Below are 13,287 nucleotides of genomic sequence, written 5' to 3' on the forward strand. Positions count from 1 at the left end.
TTTATTTAGAGTGTATTTAGCTGTATGTGTCTGCGCACACAAACATATATGCCTCAGCTTATGTGTGGAGGCCAGAGGACAACGTGCAGGAGTCTGTTCTTTTCTTCTACCATGTGGGTCCCAGGGACTGAACTCAGGTCATCTGGCTCATAAAGCTGCCTCACTGGCCCTTTATCAGGTATTTTGGCCAATCAATGCTCAGATGGTTACATTTGTTCCTTTTTTTTTATCACTGTGGCAAAATACACAAGGTGCAGCTTAAGAAAGGAGGGATTTACGATGGCTCGTGAATTTAGAGGAGGCAGTAGCTAGAAGCCAGAGCAGCAGGAGCAGCAGGAGCAGCCCAAAGGTGCAGCATTGCGACTTGCCCACACTGAAGCCAGCCAGTCAGCCAGGAGAGAGAGGACTGGTGCCTTGCTCCTCCGCCCTCTTCGTTGAGCTCAGGGTCCCGTAGAGTTGTGCCACTTACTTTCAGAGCAGGCCTTCCCTCTTCCGGTAGTCGTCTCTGGAAATCCCTTCACAGACATACCTAGAGGTGTGTCTCCTAGGTGACGAGGATCCAACTGAGTTGCTACTGATGAAGAATCACCATTGTCGTCTTTGTGGCTTACGAAGAAGGCACATTAAAATGCTAGCCAGCATGGACTTGTTCTTCTTGTTGGGAAATTTGATACCACAAGCTCATTTTACCTGTAACATGAGCCCAGGGCAGGAGAAATGGTTCAGCAGTTAAGAGTATTTGTTACTCATGAGGAGGACCAGGGTTTGGTTCCCAGCACCACATGGTAGCTCACAATCATCTTAACCGCAGTTCCAAGGTTTCTGACATGCTCTTCTGACCCACACAGCCACCAGGTGCATGCACGGTACAAATACATACATGCAGATAAAACACTGGTACATAATAAGAAAAGCTGTGTATTTGCATTGTACTTCATATTGAAAATTCCGAAGATATGGCTGCTTCAACTGAGCCATCAGCGTTATCACTTATAAGCAATTACCTGAGTCACATGAACTTGGAAAGCATTTGGGATAGTTCTTATTCTTTGGGGAGAGTACTTTGTAAAAATACCTTTAATTTTCCTGGTGTGATCGTTGTCTTGGAGGCTTACTGCCTCAGTCTGCTGACCTAGGTCTAGTCCTGGAAGCTTCTAGCCTCTGTACTATCTTATCTAGGCCTAGAATGTTTCCAGCCTCTGAGACTTCCTGATGAATGAACTCTGGCTGGCTGGTTCGACTCAGCTGTTCTAGCTCAAACCCTTCTCCAAGCTGACTGATTCAATCTGGCTTCTCTCTCCCTCCTTCCTCCCCCCTCCCCCCAGTGCCCTCTCTCTCTCTCTCTCTCTCTCTCTCTCTCTCTCTCTCTCTCAGCCTCTGACTAAATTGCTCTGCTTGGCCTCAAACTAACTCTAGCAATCTGTTCTGGCTTCCTTCTCATTCTCTGGCTCGTTCCGTCTTCACCTGTGTCTGGCTTGTTCTCTCTTCAACCTCTCTCTATAAAACTCTCCCAGTAAAAAACTGCCTCTGAATCCCATGAACGGAACTGCCACAAACTCAACTCTACCATACTCTCTCTCAACCAAACTGCCTGAACAGCATGGACTAGAACTTAAGAGATCTGCATGCCTCTGCCTCCTGAGTGCTAGAATTAAAGGCATGTGCCACCATGCCTGGACCTAAGCTTTTCTTTACTGATACTTGCTTTATATACCAGGCTACCCTTGAACTCAGAGATCCGCTTGATTCTGTCTCCTGGCATCAAAGGCATGTCTGTATTCTAGCTGGATCACACAAACCTCAAATGTCTTTGGAAGTGATATCAGTGCCACAGGAGCCATATTCTGAATTAAAATTCCTCTACAATTCTTCATTTAGAAAGGCATTTGTTTTCCTTAAATTCAATTAAACTGAGCTGTTTTATAGTTTAACTTGACAATATTTGAAGAAAATAGAAAAAAACAAACAAGGAAATCCAAACCTTCCGTACATATACACACACCTATGTAAGCAGGAAGGCAGAAGCAGATCCTACTTGTTATTTCAGACAAGGTCTCACTATGCAACCCCTGGCAGGTCTGGAACTGATGATATAGACCAGGATGGCCTTGTACTTCCAAAGATCTGCCTACCTTAGCCTCCCGAGTGCTAGAATTAAAGGAATGTGTCACCACGCCAAGCCTAGAGCCTACATATTTAACTCTAAAATTTTAGCCATGTGTTAGATACAGGTTTCCTGAACTCAAATTGGTTTTTGTGCCCCGTGGAACAGTATTTCATGTCCTGATGGGCTAAAGCTTTTGAATATATAGTCAAAAGAGGCAAGTTCTGACTATTTTGTCATTTAGATGCTTCTATGTACTGTTAAAGACCAGATCCTGGGCTGGAGAGATAGCTGAGAAGTTAAGAGCACCGGCTGCTCATCCATAGGCATGCGCCAATCAATTGCCAGCAACCACATGGTGGCTCACTACCTTCCATAATGTGGTCTGATGCCCTCTTCTGGCCTGCAGGTGTACATGCAGGCAGAGAACTGTACACATAATAAACAAATCTTTTAAAACGAAAAAGATTAGATCCCTTTGTTTTGTTTGTTTGTTTGTTTTTGTTTTTGTTTTTTGGCAGCCTCTGCTTCCTTTCTTTTCCATGTGATTCCCAAGTGAAGAGTTTCTCAAAGTTAAAGCTTTCTCACTGTGACCATTGTCTGTCTTTCACACCACTAGCCTCTCTCTCTCTTAAAAATTTATTTTTAATTTATATATTTACTTTACCTCCTGATGTAGCCCCCTCCCTCCTCTCCTCCCTGTCCCTCCCTCCTACTCCCCTCTTTCCGTTATACCCTCTCCCCTTGTTCTCGGGAAAGGGGAGGCCCCCCCCCCCCAGCCCACTCCAGCACATAAAGTCTGGTCAGGACTGAGCTCCTCCTCCTCACCCACCGAGGCCAGGATAGGCAGCTCAGTTAGGGCGAAGTAATCAAAAGCAGACGACAGAGTCCATGTCATAGACAGCAAATCTCAGGTGTAGAAGATACAATCAAAGAAATCGATACATCTGTCAAAAATTTAAATCTAAAAAAAATCCTGATACAAAACATCCAAGAAACCAAGGATACTATGAAAAGACGAAACCTAAGGATAATAGGAAGAGAAGATTCCCAGCTTCCTTTTCTCTTTTGAGACAGGGTCTCACCGGCTGGTTTGGAATTCAATACACAGAACTCTCAGAGCTCCGCCTGCCTCTGCCCGGATTAGAGGCGTGCGCCACTACACCTGCTGCTGGGCCGTCCTTCTAAATACACACATTCTGGGTCTCTTTTTTTCTAGTATATGAAGTTAGCTGGTATTTTAGAAAATGGTGTTCTAGGCTCTTGAATTCCCAGACTTCTTAGATTTGAGGAGACCTGTTTTCAAAATATACCTGAGCTCTCTTACTTGATTCAGACTAGTTAATTGTTAGGGCTGATCAAATCATGGGCCCTCTCCAGTTAAAACTGTTCAAAGACAGTCTGAGAGCTCCAAACACAAATCCAGGAGCTTTATTGGAAGCAGAACTGACCAGCAACCCTAACTGATTCGGGAGTTCAGTGGCCTGGGTTGAATAGCTTTGGCTGGGTCACGTGGGGTCACTTTGGCGGTCAATTAACTCCCACTCTGACACCAGACTGTTAAAATAAGAAAACATCTTTAGCCTAATTAAATCTAGCAGGCTTTATCAGCGAGTAGCCTGAGCCAAGAGAAGGGCCGACGCTATTTATAAGACAGGAAAAGGAAGCAGAGAAGGGAAAGACCCCACTGGTTCTCTCAGCCTTTGTCTTTATGCGCAGGTCCCTGAACAATCTGCACCCTGTGATTGGCTGAAAGGTCAGCTGATGTGATTGAGATTCTGCTATTTGTTACAAGAATACACTCCCTTAGGTCGCAGTTCATGAACATAATTCGGTGCTGCTTCAACCCATTTAACAGGAGAAGGCACGAACGGAGGCTGGGGGAGGGGCTGGGAGTGGGGAATTGAGAAGCCCACCCCTGTACGCTGAGGTCACTCCAGGGTCAAGGCTATTTGGGCCCAAGGCTTCTAGTGAGGGAAGGAGAGCACTCCTAGCTCTAAGCTGTGAAAACTTTCACCAGGCTCCCCGGGGCTGACCCTCCTTGAATCAAAATTCCTATCGCTTCCCTGTCCAGAGGTGTGGGCCTGTGATGCTGCCCGAAAGAATTCTCTGAGAGCCTTTGCCAGGTTAGCAGAGTTTTCATTTCTTGAGCTGGTTGGTGGCTTAGTTTACTTACTATGACGTTAAAAAAATGCCCCACAGGTTTTGCCATCTTGTTTGTCTTCATCTCTGTTTTGTTTGTTACATAAACTGAGATGCGATGTGACTAATGATGCCAGTGTCCCCCGACCTTTCGACAGCCTCAGTGAAGAGCCCGGAACTTGAAGCCTTTGTCCTCTAGTCCGCAGGGGTCCCCAGGAAACTGCAACAGAGGCTAAAAGTCTGACCTCTGGGTCTTAGGGAGAGGGGTGGGAGCACAGCCTACAGGTAAGTCGGTGCATCACTTCGGAGGCTGCTGTCCTGAGGAGACCTAGTGTGGAGGTGCTCACTTTTCTTTATTATCCTTTATTTGTTTGTGCAGTTTTTCAGGGCTCCTTAGATCTGGGGTCCTGTAAGGCAAGCAGCTCTCCCACTGAGCAGCACCTCCAGCCTTGATTCCCTTTCTTTTCTTTCTTTTAAAACGTTATTGCCTTTTTTTTTTAAATTTTATGTTCATTAGTGTTTATCCTGCACATACGACTTTGTAGGATTCCCTGGAACTGGAGTTAGAGCCAGTAACTGCCATGGGGGTACTTGGAATTGAACCCAGGTCCTTTGGAAGAACAGCCAGTGCTCTTAACCATCTCTCCAGCCTGTTCACCCTGCTTCATTTCTTTAACAACGAGCACTTGATGGAACACTGTTGTGGAACTGTTTTCTCCACAGGGAAGTATTTCCTCATGAGATGACCAGAGCAGGGGGGTCTTATTAAATTCATACGAATATTCCCAGATTCTCGGTCCTTCTTGAGCATTCCAGGAGCCTACTCCGCCGGCCGCCGTTGCTGGGGAAAGGAGACTCTAGGAAAGTGGCATAAGGACTCAGGTGACTGCAGCTTTGGTGAATTGTCACCCCCACTGTAGTGGGTTTTTTTTAATGTGTGTTTTATCTGCGTGTGTATCTGGTGCCCACAGAGATCAGAAGGCGGCATTGGGTCCCTTGGGACTGGAGTTACAGGTGAGCTCCCAGGTGGGTCTTGGGAGCTGAACCCATGTCCTCTGGAAGAGCAGCCAGTGCTCTTAATTGCTGAGCCACCTGTCCAAGCCTTGGAGTGGGCTAGTACAGCTACCCGAATCGTCCCTATGCCTGTGTGTCACTCCTCACCCACTTACTCATGCTCCTTTAAGTAACTCCAGGAAACTTGCTCGCTAAATTAGAGGTGGGTGTGGTTGGTTGGTCAGTCGCTGATGCCCTATCTGGGGTGAACAGACATTTGTGGCTCCCCAGGAAAAAAGTATTTGTTGGTAACAAGTACGTACATGTCAAACACGGGTCTTAGCATTTTACACGGGTTTGTTCATATGCTTCCTGTTGTAGAAGGTGGAACTAACCCAACCTCACAGAGGGAGAAACTGAGCCAGAGTGAGGTTAAATGTGTTGTCCCTGGGCTAATCCGCACCCCTAGAACACTTCAGAACCTTTTCTGATTTTGCTAGTTTTGGGGTACTCTAAAGGTATGTATCCTAAAAATGTCTAGTGGCTTTTTTTTTTCTTTTTGAGACAGTGTCTCTTTGTATAGCCTTGGCTGTCCTGGAACTGGCTCTGTAGACCAGGCTGGCCTCAAACTCACAGAGATCCACCTGCTTCTGCCTCCCCGAGTGCTGGGATTTCTAATGTCTTTTGTTTTGAAAGGTTATTTTATAGAATATACATAAGTGTTTGCATGCATGCATGTCCGTGCACTCAGTAGAGATTAGAAGGGGGTGTCAGATTCCCTGGAACTGGAGTTACAGGTGGCTGTGAGCCACCTTGTGGGTGTTGGGAGTTCCCTGCAAGCGCACCAAGTGCTCATAACCACGGAACAATCTTTCCAGCCCCCGGTGTCTAGTGTCTTAAAATAACACCTGTGCAGCCTGCTTTTGGCTGTGAGTGCTAGGAGATGACTCTAAGAATTGGGATTCTCCTTTGTTGTATTTGTTGCTGTTTCTTTCAAGACAGGGTTTCTCTGTGTAGCCCTGGCTGGCCTGGAACTGTCTCTGTAGACCAGGCTGGCCTCCAACTCTCAGAAATCCCCCTGCATCTGCTTCCCTAGTTCTGGGATGAAAGATGTGTGCCACCACTGCTGGCCTTCCCTCAGGAATCTTATCCTGGGAGAAGGAAAAGGCGGGAGTCTCGTGCCATCCAGGGGAGGAGTTTGTCTCAAGAAACAGATTTTACATGGTTCTGCAGAGAGCCTGGACCCTGGACAGTGGTGATGGGCACGACCTCACCTTGACCAGGAAGGCTTTGTTGGCATGCCTTTCACTTCTGTTTAAACCTGAACCACATATCAAGACTGCAAGAAGGACTTGGCAGTGTGGGAGGGACGAGCAGGTGGTGTACGGGAGGGCAGGACTCCTTGGACCTCTTTGTTCCTCTTCCCAGTGTGGCCCCAACGAGTTAATCTCCTTTGCCTGATTTTTACGATTTAACCGTATATTTAATAAGCCTGTTAGGATGGATAGATGAGCCTGGTTTGTTAAGGCTGCCAGGACCAAGGCTCTGACTCTGACAACTTCTGAGAACTCTCATAACAATCCTAGGGGAAAGAAACACAATTCAATGGAGTACATGTGTAAGCCTTGCAACTCATGAGAGGGTGCCACAAAACAGGCTAAAGGGAAGCCTGGCGTTCTCAGCAGACAAGCATATCTCCTGTCTACTGATGAGAGAACAGATTCAGAATGAGTTGGGGACTTCTCACCTCCCCATGGGGAAGTTCAGGCGTCCCAACTTCCTGTAAAGAAACCATGGATGGGCACCTTGGCTAAGAATGACAGTCCCTGCAGCTACCCCTCTGAACAGCCAGTACACCTTTCTAAAAAAAAAAAAAAAAAAACCTTGTGCAACAACTTGGCAATGTGTAACAGAGCTGTAAATCGGTCTGTGTTCCTTTGATGGAGTAATTGCACTCCTGGGAAAGTAGGGGGTGGAGAGACTGCATGAAGATGTAAAAATGAGTATGCTTAGTAGCAAAAGCTGGAAACAGCCCTCAAGTTCTGGCCATAAGAAAATCCCCCCACTCTGGAGAACGGTTCAGCACAATGAACGTCAAGAAACAAGCTTCAGTGGTTGGGCTATGAGCCATATTGACAGGTAAAAATTGAAGTCAAAGGAGTGTGGACTTCCTGATTACAGTGATGTAAGAAAACATCGTCCTTGGTTAACTGTTCATGAGTTCTTATCTTTTCTTTCCATTGCTACAAATTGACTGACATCCGCCCCCCCCCCGCCCCCCAACCCCACCTCGCGTACCGTGCGTGCTAGGCAAGTGCTCTCCCAACTGAGCAACATCCTCAGTCTTGATGAACCTTTTGGGAAAAATTGTTCGACAGATTTATTTAGAACCTTACAATTGTCCTCAGTGGTTCTATGCCTAGGGGTGTAGCCTATAGACCACATGTTTCCAAATTATTGTACGGTTTTTATACAAGAATATATTATATTATACATTGGACAATTTTCCTCCAGCCCTCTCCCTTCCCTTTTCAGACCCTCCCTTTCCTAATTAGTTCCCTTTCTTTGCCTAGACAGTCTCACTTTTACTTTATTTGGTGGTGGTGGGAGCAGTGCTCTCCATCTACCTTCTCCTTTGAGGCAGGGTCTCTCACTGAGCTTGCCAGTTTAGCTAGACTGACAGGCCAACAAGCCCCAGGGAGCCTCCGGTCTCCATCCTCACAGCATTAGAATTGCAGATGGCATACCACTGTGAGCAGGTTTTTAAAAAAAGATTGATTTATTTATTATTTATATAGTATTCTGCCCACATATGCATGTAGGCACATAGAAGAGGGCACCAGATCTCATGATAGATGGTTGTGAGTCACCATGTGATTGCTGAGAATTGAACTCAGGACCTTTGGAAGAACAGACAGTGCTCTTAACCTCTGAGCCATCTCTCCAGCCTGTGACCAGGCTTTTTTATGTGATGCCAGAGGTCAAACTCAGGTCCTCAAGCTTACGTGGAAAGCACTTCACTGACAACCATCTTCCTAGTCCTTGCTTCTACTTTCCTGTTTCATAAATGCCATATATATATATATATATATATATATATATATATATATATATATATATATATATATATAGTGTCCAGGGGCCACAAACAGGAAAAGATGTGTGATAGTTATGTTTTTGAGAATGGTTAACTCATGTAATATGATTATCTCCAGTTGTATCCATTTTCCTAAAAAGAACACAACTCTATTGTCCTTTATGGCTGAAAACCAATTCCATTAACATGCTATAGAGGTCAGAGGTCAGAGGACAACCTATGGCAGTCAGTTTGTTCCTTTCATCATGTGAATCTAGGGGACTGAACTCACGTGGCCAGGCTTGGTGGCAAATGCCTTTTCCCACCGAACCATCTTGCCAGACCTTTGCTATTGTTTTAGAATGTACTGTTTTGCTTATGAAACTGTTTTCCTGCCAAGCAGTGCCCCGTGTTATGTCAGCAGCAGCCCCTTGCTGCTTACCCAAGGTCTTGAGTGCATCCTTTTTCTTAGGCCTGTTTTAATTGACATTGTACTGTCCTTTGTGGCCTTGGGAGTGACAGTCTATGCCTCAGGCATAGATGTATGTACCACACAGGTTAGATGTGAGGTAGGCAATACCATATTGGTTCTGTGATGTTCTTGTGATGGTGGGATTACCTAAAGGCACATTTTTCAGGACACATCTCCCATCATGGAACAACTTGTGACTGTGTTCAAAGTATCCTAGTTGGGAGGTCTATGTGGAATCTCACATAGATGTGTTGTGCAAAGGCTTTCCACCCAGACAAATCCAGGTCTGCAAGTCCCACACCTCTTATGTCCCCACCCTACTATACACAGAACCATACAGAGTATAAATCATATTCTAAGTGTGTGTGGGAGACCCACATAGATCACTGTAATGCCTCTGGGGCTCGACTGATCCTGAGTGAATCAGTATTCACGGTATACAGCATATGCTTAACTCCAGGTTGACAGTTCAAATCAGGTCTAATTTGACTAATAGAACTGCTAAAGGCCATTAGGATAGCCTGGGGTGGGCGCTCAAGTACTAAGCTGTATTGACAAAGCGTTCCCGTCATTGCTGGACCATTAATGCACGCTATACTTTACAAAGTCCATAAACACTGGAGGAAGAGGGATGCTTGGCTAAGCCTCCTCCAACCCGCCCCCGCCAGCCCCCTCCCCATTGCCCTCACCTCCACATCCCCAGCCCCACTCCCCCACCCCTCGCTCCAAGATCAGGAATCTGGTTTTCTGTTAAGTTTGGTAACTTGCTGGCTTGCACTGAGCACGAAGTAGGAGTTAGCTAAATGTTTCTCAGGATGAACATCAAGTAAGATTTTGTCAGGTAGCATGGCACACAGTGCCCGCCTGAGGAGAGAGTTCTCAAGGGTACACAGTGTCCAGTTGAGGAGAGAGGTCCCAATGTCTCTTTTCTGTCACAGTGACAGACCCAGGGACACAATTCTTTCATTTTTCTGTGCTGTAGTATCACAGGAGGGTGAGAAGGGTCTGGTGAGGAAACCGGTCACAGGAACTCCTTCACCAGTCTTCCTGCTGTTGTTGTATAGAGCATAGATAGCCCAGAGCAAGTCTGCTGAACCCCTGTGGTTGGTGCATAGATACCAAGAGGCAGATCTATTGAGCCCCTTCTTTTAGAGAAACTATGATGGAGGGTCTGGTCTAGGAGCTGGAGTAATCCCCGGAAACTGGAAACTGACGCTGGGATTAACTTCCTTACTTTCAGATCCTCTCTGAAGCTACTCTAGTATGCTTTCACCCGCCCCTCCCCCCCCCCCCCACCCGCTGCCCATTCAGAAAGGAGGCTGGGTCAGTCTTGCTGTTCTGGCTTCTTTGACTACCCTCTTGTTCTTAGCCTGTGCACTGACTTCTATCAAATGAAAGGAAACAGGGCTCAGGCCTTCAGGTTGCTCCTGGGAGTGCTCTGGAGTGCTGTAGGATCCTTAAAGGCTCCCCCCCTCCCCACCCCCCGTTTTTTTTAAATACATTTTTATTAATTTATACCCTCTGAATCCTTCTACTTTGCCATTCTCCCATGATTCTCTCATCTAGAGTCCCACTAGAATGTCCTCTCCTCTGTCTCAGTTTCCTGGTAAGTGAGGGCTTTCGTGGGACATGCCCATTGGGCTAATATGCAGATATAAGTGAGTATATACCATTTGAGTCTTTCTGCTTCTGGGTTAACTCACTCATTATGATCATTTCTAGCTCAATCCATTTATCCACAAATTTCGGGAATTCCTTGTTTTTAATAGCTGAATAGTATTCCATAGTGTATATGTACCACAGTTTCTTTATCCATTCTTCTATTGAGGGACACTTAGGCTGTTTCCATGTTCTGGCTATTATGAATAAGGCTGCTATGAACATGGTTGAGCAAATTTTCTTGCTGTGTGCTGGAGCATCTTCTGGGTATATTCCAAGGAGTGGAATAGCTGGGTCTTGAGGAAGCCCTATTCCCATTTTTCTGAGATAGCACCAGATAGATTTCCAAAGTGGTTGTACTAGTTTGCATTCCCACCAGCAATGAAGGAGTGTTCCTTTCTCCCCACATCCTCGCCAGCATGTGGTGTCGCTTGAATTTTTGATCTTAGCCATTCTGATGGGTGTAAGATGGAATCTCAGCGTTGTTTTGATTTGCATTTCCCTGATGATTAAGGAGGTTGAGCATTTCTTTAAGTGTTTCTCAGCCATTTGATATTTCTCTGTTGAGAATTCTCTGTTTAGTTCCATGCCCCATTTCTCGATTGGGTTATTTGGTTTGGTGGTATTTAATTTCTTGAGTTCTTTATATATTTTGGATATTAGACCTTTGTCAGATGTGGGGTTGGTGAAGATCTTTTCCCAGTCTGTAGACTGTCACTTTGTTCTCTTTACAGTGTCTCCTACCTTACAGAAGCTTCTCAGCCTCATGAGGTCCCATTTATTAATTGTTGATGTTAAGGCCTGGGCTGTTGGTGTTCTGTTCAGGAAGTTGTCTCCTGTGCCAATATGTTCCAGGCTCTTTCCCATTTTTTCTTCTAAGTGACTTAGTGTCTCTGGTTTTATATTGAGGTCTTTAATCCACTTGGATTTGAGTTTTGTACAAGGTGACAAATATGGGTCCAGTTGCATTTTTTTACACATAGACATCCAGTTAGACCAGCACCGTTTGTTGAAGATGCTATCCTTTTTCCATCGAATGGATTTGGCTTCTTTGTCAAAAATCAAATGACCATATGTGTGTGGATTCATATCTGGGTCTTCAATTCAATTCCACTGATCAACCAGCCTGTTGCTGTGCCAGTACTATGCTGTTTTAATTACTATTGCTTTATAGTACAGTTTGAGATCAGGTATGGAGACTCCTCCAGAGCACCTTTTATTGTACAAGATTGTTTTAGCTATTCTGGGTTTTTTGTTTTTCCATATGAAGTTCAGAATTGAACTTTCAATGTCTTTAAAAAATTGTGTAGGTATTTTGATAGGGATTGCATTGAATCTGTAGATTGCTTTTGGTACGATGGCCATTTTTATTATGTTAATTCTCCCTATCCATGAGCAAGGTAGATCCTTCCATCTTCTCATGTCATCTTCAATCTCTTTCTTTAGGGTTTTGAAATTTTTTTCAAACAAGTCCTTCACTTGCTTAGTTAGAGTAACTCCTAAGTACTTTATATTGCTTGTGGCTAATGTGAAGGGTGTAGTTTTCCTAATTTCTTCCTCTGCATGCTTGTCATTTGTGTATAGGAAGGCTACAGACTTTTTTGAGTTAATTTTGTATCCAGCCAATTTGCTGAAGGTGTTTATCAGCTGTAGGAGTTCTCTGGTGAAATTTTGAGGGTCACTTATGTAGACTATCATATCATCTGCAAATAGGGATAATTTGACTTCCTCCTTTCCCATTTGAATACCCTTGATCTCCTTATGTTGTCTTATTGCTCTGGCTAGAACTTCGAGTACTATATTGAAGAGATATGGAGAGAGTGGGCAGCCTTGCCTTGTTCCTGATTTTAGAGGAATTTCCTTGAGTATCTCACCATTTACTTTGATTTTGGCTATTGGCTTCCTATATATAGCCTTTATTATGTTGAGGAAAGTGCCTTGTATTCCCGATCTCTCTAAAACTTTAAACATGAATGGGTGTTGGATTTTATCAAATGCTTTCTCTGCATCCAAAGAGATGATCATGTGGTTTTTTATTTTCAGTTTGTTTATGTGGTGGATTACATTGATGGATTTCCGTATATTAAACCATCCCTGCATGCCTGGAATGAAGCCTACTTGGTCATGATGAATGATATCTTTGATGTGCTCTTGTATTCGTTTTGCAAGTATTTTATTTAGTATTTTTGCATCGATGTTCATCAAAGAAATTGGTCTGAAATTCTCTTTCTTTGTTGAGTCTTTGTGAGATTTAGGTATCAATGAGACTATGGCCTCATAGAATGAGTTTGGTAATGTTCCATCCCTTTCTATCTTTTGGAGTAGCTTGAAGAGTATCGGTATTAGCTCGCCCTTGAAGGTCTGGTAGAATTCTGCACTGAAGCCATCTGGCCCTGGGCTTTTTTTGGTTGGGAGACTATCAGTGATTACTTCAATTTCTGTAGGGGAAATGGGACTATTTAGCTTGTTTATCTGTTCTTCACTCAACTTTGGCAAGTGAAATTGATCAAGAAAATCGTCCATTTCCCTTAGATTCAAATTTTGTGGCATATATGCCTTCAAAGTAGGATCTTATGATTCTTTGTATTTCTTCAGTGTCTGTTGTTATGTCTCCCTTTTCATTTCTGATTTTGTTGATTTCAATACTGTCTCTCTGCCTTTTAGTTAGTTTGGCTAATGGTCTGTCTATCTTGTTGACTTTCTCAAAGAACCAGCTCTTGGTTTTGTTGATTCTTTGGACTGTTTTCTTAGTTTCTAATATGTTAATTTCACCCCTGAGTTTGATTATTTCCAGACGTCTACTCCTTTTGGGTGTTTCTGCTTCTTTTTTTCCTAGGGCTT

The sequence above is a fragment of the Acomys minous genome, assembly GCF_964271855.1.
Source record: "Acomys minous genome assembly, chromosome: 2".
NCBI lineage: Eukaryota > Metazoa > Chordata > Mammalia > Rodentia > Muridae > Acomys > Acomys minous.